The sequence below is a fragment of the Protopterus annectens genome, chromosome 7.part0 (genome assembly GCF_019279795.1).
Source record: "Protopterus annectens isolate FY-2018-M chromosome 7.part0, PAN1.0, whole genome shotgun sequence".
In the NCBI taxonomy this organism is placed as follows: domain Eukaryota; kingdom Metazoa; phylum Chordata; order Ceratodontiformes; family Protopteridae; genus Protopterus; species Protopterus annectens.
The window spans coordinates 118185953-118194765 of record NC_056739.1 but is presented as its reverse complement, the minus strand read 5'-3'; positions in this window follow the sequence as shown (position 1 = coordinate 118194765).

Sequence of the window (8813 nt, the reverse complement as noted above, 5' to 3'; positions counted from 1 at the left end):
TTCTCTGAAATAATAATACCCAATCGTTAACCAGCTGGCCAAAAAAACACAGTCCCTTTACAGGGGTGACCCAGGAGCAATGTTTGGTTAAGTGACTTGCTCAAGGTCACATAGGCAAATGAGGATTAAGGGGTTTACACCCTGTACCACAGCTCACAGCCTTAACCCTTTGCACCAACTACCTTACACATGGCAGTATATGAGTATTTTATTTCTGGGTTCACAGCATAAATTCTCCTGATTTCCTGGATTCCTGGTACTAAGATCTTTGCTAAAATACCCCATAGCAAAGATGTAGCCATGGGACTGACACTCTTGAATCATTTAATCCTAATGTTGTCTCCAATACTGTAGGACCCCAGCCTACCTACTCACCAACTGGAGCCATAGGTTACTAATACCATGGTTGTGAGCTGATGTTTCTCATAAAGGCCATTACATTATCTGTGATACTGTCTTTCACAGCAGTTATATCCATTCTGACAGTAGTGAAAGGGAGCGTACTGACAATGTGAGGTAATATTGCTTAGCTCTGCCTGATGTTGTAAAAGCTATACAACTGTCTCAGAGCATGGAAGCCTTATAGTGCCCTTGATGACCCATGATTGATTACTGACCTGTGTGCTGGAAGAGCTGTTGGGGAGTGTAACCTGATACAGACTAACTCATGTTGCAGGACTGTGGCAATGTGGTTACTGCAGTGCTGACACCTGCTGGACGACAGATGTACAGCATGCAATATATGGATAAGGGGCACATCTTGGTTCTACAACACTGCCTTGATGCAAGAGCATTCATCAGATGTGTGTGATCATGCACAATGCGTGTACTTAAGGGAAGGCATAGCAGACTTTCTCTTAAGCAGAGATGCACATCTGCAAACAAGGAATGTAGTTATATTATTTAAACCATTCTTTCAGTAGTTCAATTATGACTTATAGTAGTGGATCTCGCTTATACTCTGGGTCCTCTCTTCACTGTACTGCTGTTCTAGTGTCCAAAGCTCAGTAGCAAATAATAAAATATTTGTTTACCATTACTTCCTGTAAGGAACATACAGTGTGCCCCACTTCCATAATGTATCCTGTATTTGCTTTTTTCAGCATTATTATTATATACATCTTTCCTCATGCTTTGTTCTTAATGCAAAATCAGCAAAATAGCTCAAGCAGGATACAAGCAGGAACCACGTTTATTAATCTAACCTTGTGTAAGCGCTTTCGTTCCAAATTACGTTTAACCAGGAACTTCATCAGAAAATACAAAAAACTAACTACCAGAATAAATATTCAAATAGCATGACATCACTTCCCAGTACAAAGTTAAAGAAAAAGTACTTCTTAAATCATTAATGACATTCATGGCTTAAAAAATGTATTTTAAAACTGCATTGTTAAAAGGAGAATATGCACAAAAGACAGAAAAAACACACAGATTTTACATTAACACCTAACAATTAAAAAACATGTTGACACCAATCTTCCACAAGATATAAAGGTCTATGAGAATCTAATAAAATAACAATAATATAAATTGCCCACATTATAACAGGCTTATCTATTCAATGCTTTAAGTTTTAAAATGCTGGCAATAGATAAACAGTCATTTACCCCAGGCCAATGTGTAGATAAACATTCATTTACCCAAGGCCAATGTGTAGAGTCTAGGTGAATCTGCCAGCTCAATTCAACTTTCTCTAATAGGTATGGCCATGCACCCCCTCTACATGAGGGGTTGACTACATCAAGAACTATAAACTTGAATTTATGTTCAGGTTGTTGTATGATATGCTTAGCTAGAGTATTAGTTTCACAATGGTCCCCGATATTCCTTAAATGTTTCCCAATTCTATTTTTAAGTTTGCGCTCGGTTTTACCTATGTAAAAATAGGGACAAAATTCACATAGGGTGCAATAAACAAGTTTTTCTGTGGTACAGCTAAACCTATCTCTGATCCTATTTCTCATCCCCTTGATGTTAATTTCATGCACTTCCAATACATAGGGACAAAATTTGCAGGAACCACATTTGTACATGTGGCCTGCTTTTTATGATTTACCTTGATGTCCTATTAAGGTTTTTATATTGTTACCCTTTCAAAACACACAAACTGTTTTTTCGTCTAGAATCCCTCTTACATCAGTTTCACCTGTTAAAAGTGTCCAATTCTTCTCTAAGATGCATTTGATATAATAAGCATCAACAGAGAAGGTAGTAATAAAACAGGACCAATAATTGTTTTTATTTTTATCTTTATCTACCCCTTCATGATAATTCCCTACAGCAATAGCTGTGACATTTGACTATTCATGTCTGAGGGTGTCAATGGTGTCATTATCACATAGGTTAATATCTGTATTCAAAGGGGGGTAAAATGCCCACTTTCTCTTTTCAAAATGACCTCTTTCATGATGTTCACCATGAAGGGGTATGGAGAACCCCGCCTAACAAACATACAACTCAGTTTTTGACATTCATCCAAAAAACACTGTCAGACAGAGTGACCATACGGGCAGCTCTGACAAATTGCCCTTTTAGGACACCTCTTTTTTGCGTGTAAGGATGGCAACTTGTAAAATGCAGATAATTATTGGAATAGGTTGCTTTACGAAAGATTTCAGACACAAACCTACTATTCTGGATATCTTTCTTAAGTAGAATGTCCAGGTATGCTAGTTCTGTTTCATTTACAGTATGTGTGAATTTTAAAAAGGAGGTGACATTATTGATGTACTTAAGAATGGGTCCATTAATTGCTTAGGCCCTTCCCAAAGAATAAATATATCACCCAAGAAGCGAGTATACAGATGGCAGAATGGAAAAAAAAAACTGAGATTTCATTGAAAATCTTTTCTCCCATTCAAGCATGGCAACGTTTGCATACATGCAACCACATGCTGCCCCCATCGCAACCCCTTCTTTTTGGACGTAAAGTTGTCTTTCAAACATAATAAAGTTGTTTTTTAAGAACATTTCTAGTAATTGCTCAAACATATTAATTTTATCCTATGACGTGTTTATTTCCCAGGTATTCACAAAACCATTGAATCCCCAGATCATGGGGAATAACAGTGTAGAGGTCCTTTACATCAGCCGTTATAAAAATAAAGGACCTATCAAAAGTCACTGCATTGATCTTTTTCAAAAAGTCCCATGAATCTCTGCACAGTAAAGCTTCCATTTTTAACAATTCTTTGACCTGAAGGTCAAGATATTTTGCTAATGTTTGAGTGATGGGACCTCTGGCATCCACAATGGGGCAAAAAAGGGGATGATGTATGTCCTTCTGTATCTTTGGTATTCCATAAATGGTGGGAGTGATGGGATAATCTACAGACAAAAATTGATGTTATTCAATTGTAATAAGCCCATCGATGAACAAATCTTGTAAAAGCCCTCTAATTTTCCTATAGGCACCATTCAGCTCGTTCGATGAACTATGGGCATACGTGGCAGTCTCCAAAATCTCCACAATTTTTTTTACATAATCATGTTTCTACATTAGGACCACCCCACCCCCTTTACCTGGTTTCATTACCCTTAGGTTGGTATTTGAACCTATCATGAAGGGGTAGATAAAGATCAAACTAAAAACAATTATTGGTCCTGTTTTATTACTACCTTCTCTGTTGATGCTTATTATATCAAAAGCATCTTAGAGAAGAAATGGGCACTTTTAACAGGTGAAACTGATGTAAGAGGGATTCTAGACGAAAAACCAGTTTGTGTGTTTCGAAAGGGTAACATTATAAAAACCTTACTAGAACATCAAGGTAAATCATATAAAGCAGGCCACATGTACAAATCCACTACTGATGTCTCAAACACTCTAGTCAAATAGTTGACCAAATCTGTTCAGGAAGTGAAAAAGTCTTATATAGGATCAACTGTTCCATCTCTCTGGAAAAAATTATATACTATTCCTATACACAAGGGTGGCAACTCCTTAGAACTCTCAAACTTCCGACCAATTGCTATACTTTCTCCCCTCTCCAAAGTCCTTGAACACTGTATACATAAACAAATCCTGACCCACCTTCTGCAATACAGTCTGATCACCCCTACTCAACATGGCTTTTGTCCACACTATAGTACCTCCACTGCACTTATTTCTTTTACCAATACTATCTCTCAAGCCAGAGACAATAATAAACTCATTTCTTGTTTATTCTTAGATCTGTCCAAAGCTTTTGACACAGTCTCTCATTCTATCCTTCTCTCAAAACTTTCTCAACTTAACCTCTCCCCAACAGCTATCTCTTGGTTCAGCAGCTACCTCTCAGACCGGTACCAATCTGTCAAATGGCTCTCTGCTCTCTCTCCTTTTCTCCCTATTAATACAGGTGTTCCACAGGGCTCCATCCTTGGACCCCTCCTTTTTAACATCTTTACTAATGAACTCCACAACTCTTGTCCCCCGTCTTTTCTCATACAGTATGCAGATGACTCTACCATTATATCTATAGCTGACAATCCTACTGAACTACTAACCCTCTCACAAACATCTTTTAACCAGACTGAAACTTGGCTAACTCAACACCTTCTTATACTTAACCCCCAAAAAACAAAACTACTACTTTTTCTTCCAAAATCTCATCTCTCTCTTAAATCTTCCTTCACCATCTCCTCACTCAGCAACGCAATAATAGCTCCAGAAACCCATACCAAGCTCCTTGGAGTAATTATGGATGACCAACTGAAATTTGACCTTCACATACATCACAATATAAAGAAAACCCATCAAAAGCTCTGTCTTCTTTATAGAAATAAAACATTTCTCATTCCTGAAACTAGAATAACCCTTACCAATGCCTATATCCTCCCTATTATTTTTTATAGCGCACAAATCTTTACTAACCTTCAGTCTACACTTCTCTCTAAACTTGAATCTACCTATAACAAAGTGGCTAGATTTGCTGCTAACTTGCCTTACAAATCCTATCACTGTCTTGCCCTCAAGTCACTACACTGGCTTGACTTTCATAACCATCTCAAATATATCCAACTTCTCACTGTTCATTCACAACAAACCATTTTCCTGTCCTAGCCTCTCTTCACTAGTCTCCTATTACACTCTCACTCGATCTTTAAGGAGCTCAGATCAACATCTTCTACAAATTTACAAACCTAATAAGTGTGCAGGACAAAACTTATATAGCTACTCTCAAGCCATTTTCTGGAACAGGCTTCCCTTGACTCTAAGAAGCCTATCCCAGACTCATACTTTCAAAATCTCTCTTAAACACTACCTTACCCACCTCACTCCTTGCCCCTGTAATCTCCCCACACTAGCCTAGTACACATCTTGTTCTCTTCATAAAACCTTCACTCTGTTTACAACTCATCTTTTCCTCCCTCCCTACTTCCTGTCTAACCTCCTTTCCCCTTACTTCTTCCTGCCACCTTTTACCTTTGACCTTATGACCTACTCTTTTCTACCTAACTCTTGACTGTAGGAATTTTTTTTAATTCTTTCTTTCTTTTGTCCCACACTTATTTGGTGCTAATTTCTGATTTATATATTTGTATTAACAGTTTGATTTATGATAGTTTGAATATTTACAACAGTTTGACTCATATATTCTTTAAATTGTCTGTCTATTGTATTGTATATAACACATTACTGTGTGGAGATTTTCTCCCCGGGCCTCCGCTGAAAATGGACATGTACCAGTTGGACTATCCTGGTCAACAAATGTAAAATAAAATAAATAAATAATAAATTCTCTAAGCTCCTCTGTGAGGGAGGTGATTTCCATGCACTGCTAAACTATCTACTCCAAGATCATAGAACATCAGAGAATGTTATAAATCCATACATTTTCATGCTGTCTGAATATGTTCAGTGACTGTTTCCCTACAATACTCTGGATGTTTGCTGTACTCCCTTTCCCAATACAGTGAGTTCAGGTTTTTCCAACACACTGGTGACATATGTTCTCACTTTGATAGGCAGTGCATATTTCCCCAGTCACAAAAATAAAAAAAAGATGTACAAAATCCTTTATTGTTGTGATACCATCACATAATAGTGTCCCTTGTCTCCTCAGATACCCTTAAATCTTACTGTACATAATAGGTTCATAGATTAGTACTAGACTAACTGCCCTTGTGGCCCATTTTAAGCCTAGCCAATTACCCCATGGGAGAATCAAACCCTGCACCTTGCGATTGTAAGGCAAACATCTTAACCATTATGCCAACCTCCCCCCATATAATATAATATATAATAATGTCTCTGTGATGTTATATTCACATAGTTTGCCTGCTTTCAGACTAAGAGGCACAATGAAAGGTAGACTGCCTTACTCAGGTTAAAGGATAAGAAATAATAGCTAAGGCATGTGGGGAAGACATCAGATATAAGTGACAGAGAGTTTTTCTGAACTATACAGCAGCACTCAGGAAAAGTGGCCTTCTCAGTGGTTTTGTGCTTCATATAATCTGATGCCTGAAACACTTTGCTGAGAAAGGCCTCCTAATATTCCTAATACAGTAGCAAAGCCCTTAGCTTAGCATAATTGAAATCTGAGTTAGTGGGCCTCAACGTAATCATCCACTGTGAATTTTGAATGAAGGTGTCCTTGCTTACTGGCTCCTGATTGTTCTTCAGCTGGATGCTATCTGTGTCATTTATTTTTCTTGCATTGAAGTTTTCATTTGTAAATGCATTTGTTAGATATATTATATACTTTTGGTAGCCAGATATGTGATGGCTACAGCTGATTGCTCCAGACATGTACCAGCCTTTATGGTCACAGTTGACTGTTCCAGATGTGTACCAGCCCTTCTGGTCACAGTTGACTGTTCCAGATGTGTGCCAGTACTTATGGTCACAGTTGACTGTTCCAGACATGTACCAGCCCTTATGGTCACAGCTGACTGTTCCAGATGTGTGCCAGTGCTTATGGTCACAGTTGACTGTTCCAGACATGTACTAGCCCTTCTGGTCACAGTTGACTTTTCCAGACATGTACCAGCCCTTCTGATCACAGTTGACTGTTCCAGATGTGTACCAGTTTGTATGGTCACTGTTGATTGTTCCAGACATTTACCAGCCCTTCTGGTCACAGTTGACTGTTCCAGATGTGTACCAGTCCTTATAACACAGAGTAACTATACTTTATTTGGTACTGTTGATGATGCCACACAACTGTTCGGTGCACTAGGATATACTCACACTGATGCACTACTCTACAGTTATATTCAGAGTATAGTGAATCATTTGCTCTGACATTCTGAATTCTTTGTAAAGTTTCTCGTTCCACTCATCCTACTAAGCTTCTGTCCTAGACCTTCTGACCCATGTCACCTTATCTCTCTTCCAAAGCAGCACAAAGTTATTTGCCAGTGACCACGATAGAGGATATTTCTCTTTTGCCCCTCTTCAGTGTCTCTTATTGTCCTTGGTGCAAAAAACATGCAGTGACCACAGCAAGCAGAGCATAACTTTTGCTACTCACAAATTCTCCCAAAAGCATGACCTGTGCTATATTGCTCCAAGACCTGCAGTCAGCAGCCCAACCACCAAGAGCACAGCACTGTGGTAACCTCTAATCTCACCCCCAAAGAGGTGAGCTAATAATTCAGTGTTCATTCCTGCTTCTCCTGACCAGTCACCCAGGCCAGGACTGCTAGTCAGACCTCCATAGTCAGATATTCGGCCTCAGCCAGGTAGGTTAACCTGATAGATAATCACTCCTGATATGACACTTGCTGCATGCAGCATGGTACTACATAGTTACTGGAGGTGTGTATTGTTACAGGTAGTTAAAAGCAGTATTTATCTCCAGAACACCATAAGCCACTTAAATCAGTTGTGTATCATCTTGAGGGACAAACAGACTTTGCTGTCAGAAGAAGAAAGGGAGGCTTTGGAGTTTCTCTGAAATATATTTTTATTTAACTCTTTGAATAAAGCAGTGGGATGTGAAATCTAGGAGAAGGCCATTTCTGTACTACTGATTTTAGATTAACAGGAAAAAATGGCAAACATAATGGCACACACACATCTGTGCACAGAGTTATACATAAGGTTTTCAGCAGGGAGATATCTCCATTAGTAATGAAAACGCAGCTGATTATCCCATAGATAATGCAATGCTTACATACGGAAGGTGATAACCTGTTATTGCTGTTGAAAGGGTTCTGAGCCCCCTTTGTTATTTTTTGAGGTGTACTTGATAATGAAGCAAGGAGGATGAAGTAAGACAGTAGCAGCATTCCGCCATTTATAATTACCGTCGTTTCAAAAGTTAAGACCAAGATGGGTGCCTACTGAAAGACACATAATGCTACTCATACAGCTTTCACCTGCTTTCATAATGTTCATCCTGTGTCCCATATTGGAAATGTCAGCCAAGTCTGAAAACAAGCAGTTCAAGAATTTTCATGTGGCTTTTAACACTGAACAGTCATACGTTTGTGTGGCCCTTTTACTAAAGAACAGCCTCTGTTACCTGAACCTCTCCTTGGTCGTTTTTGTTGTTTTATGGCAATAAAATCTGCAATACTGTGTGTGGTACTCCTGCACATGTACAATTGTCTCATGTAAATTGATACACACACAGATTTTGCCTTTCCATTTTAGTTAAGTGAAGAAATGTGAGCTACACAATCTATCTATCATCATATATGACAGCATGACAACTTGTTATGAGGAGAATTGTCTTATTCTTTAGCAAAATGCAAGCTCATTTTATTATTTTAATAGTCTCTGATCCATTTCCTACTTAAAAAAAAGAATTCAAGTAAGGAAAAGCAAGCCAATTAAGAGACTTTTCAGGACATTTTCATAAATGAGTGTCCCAAAG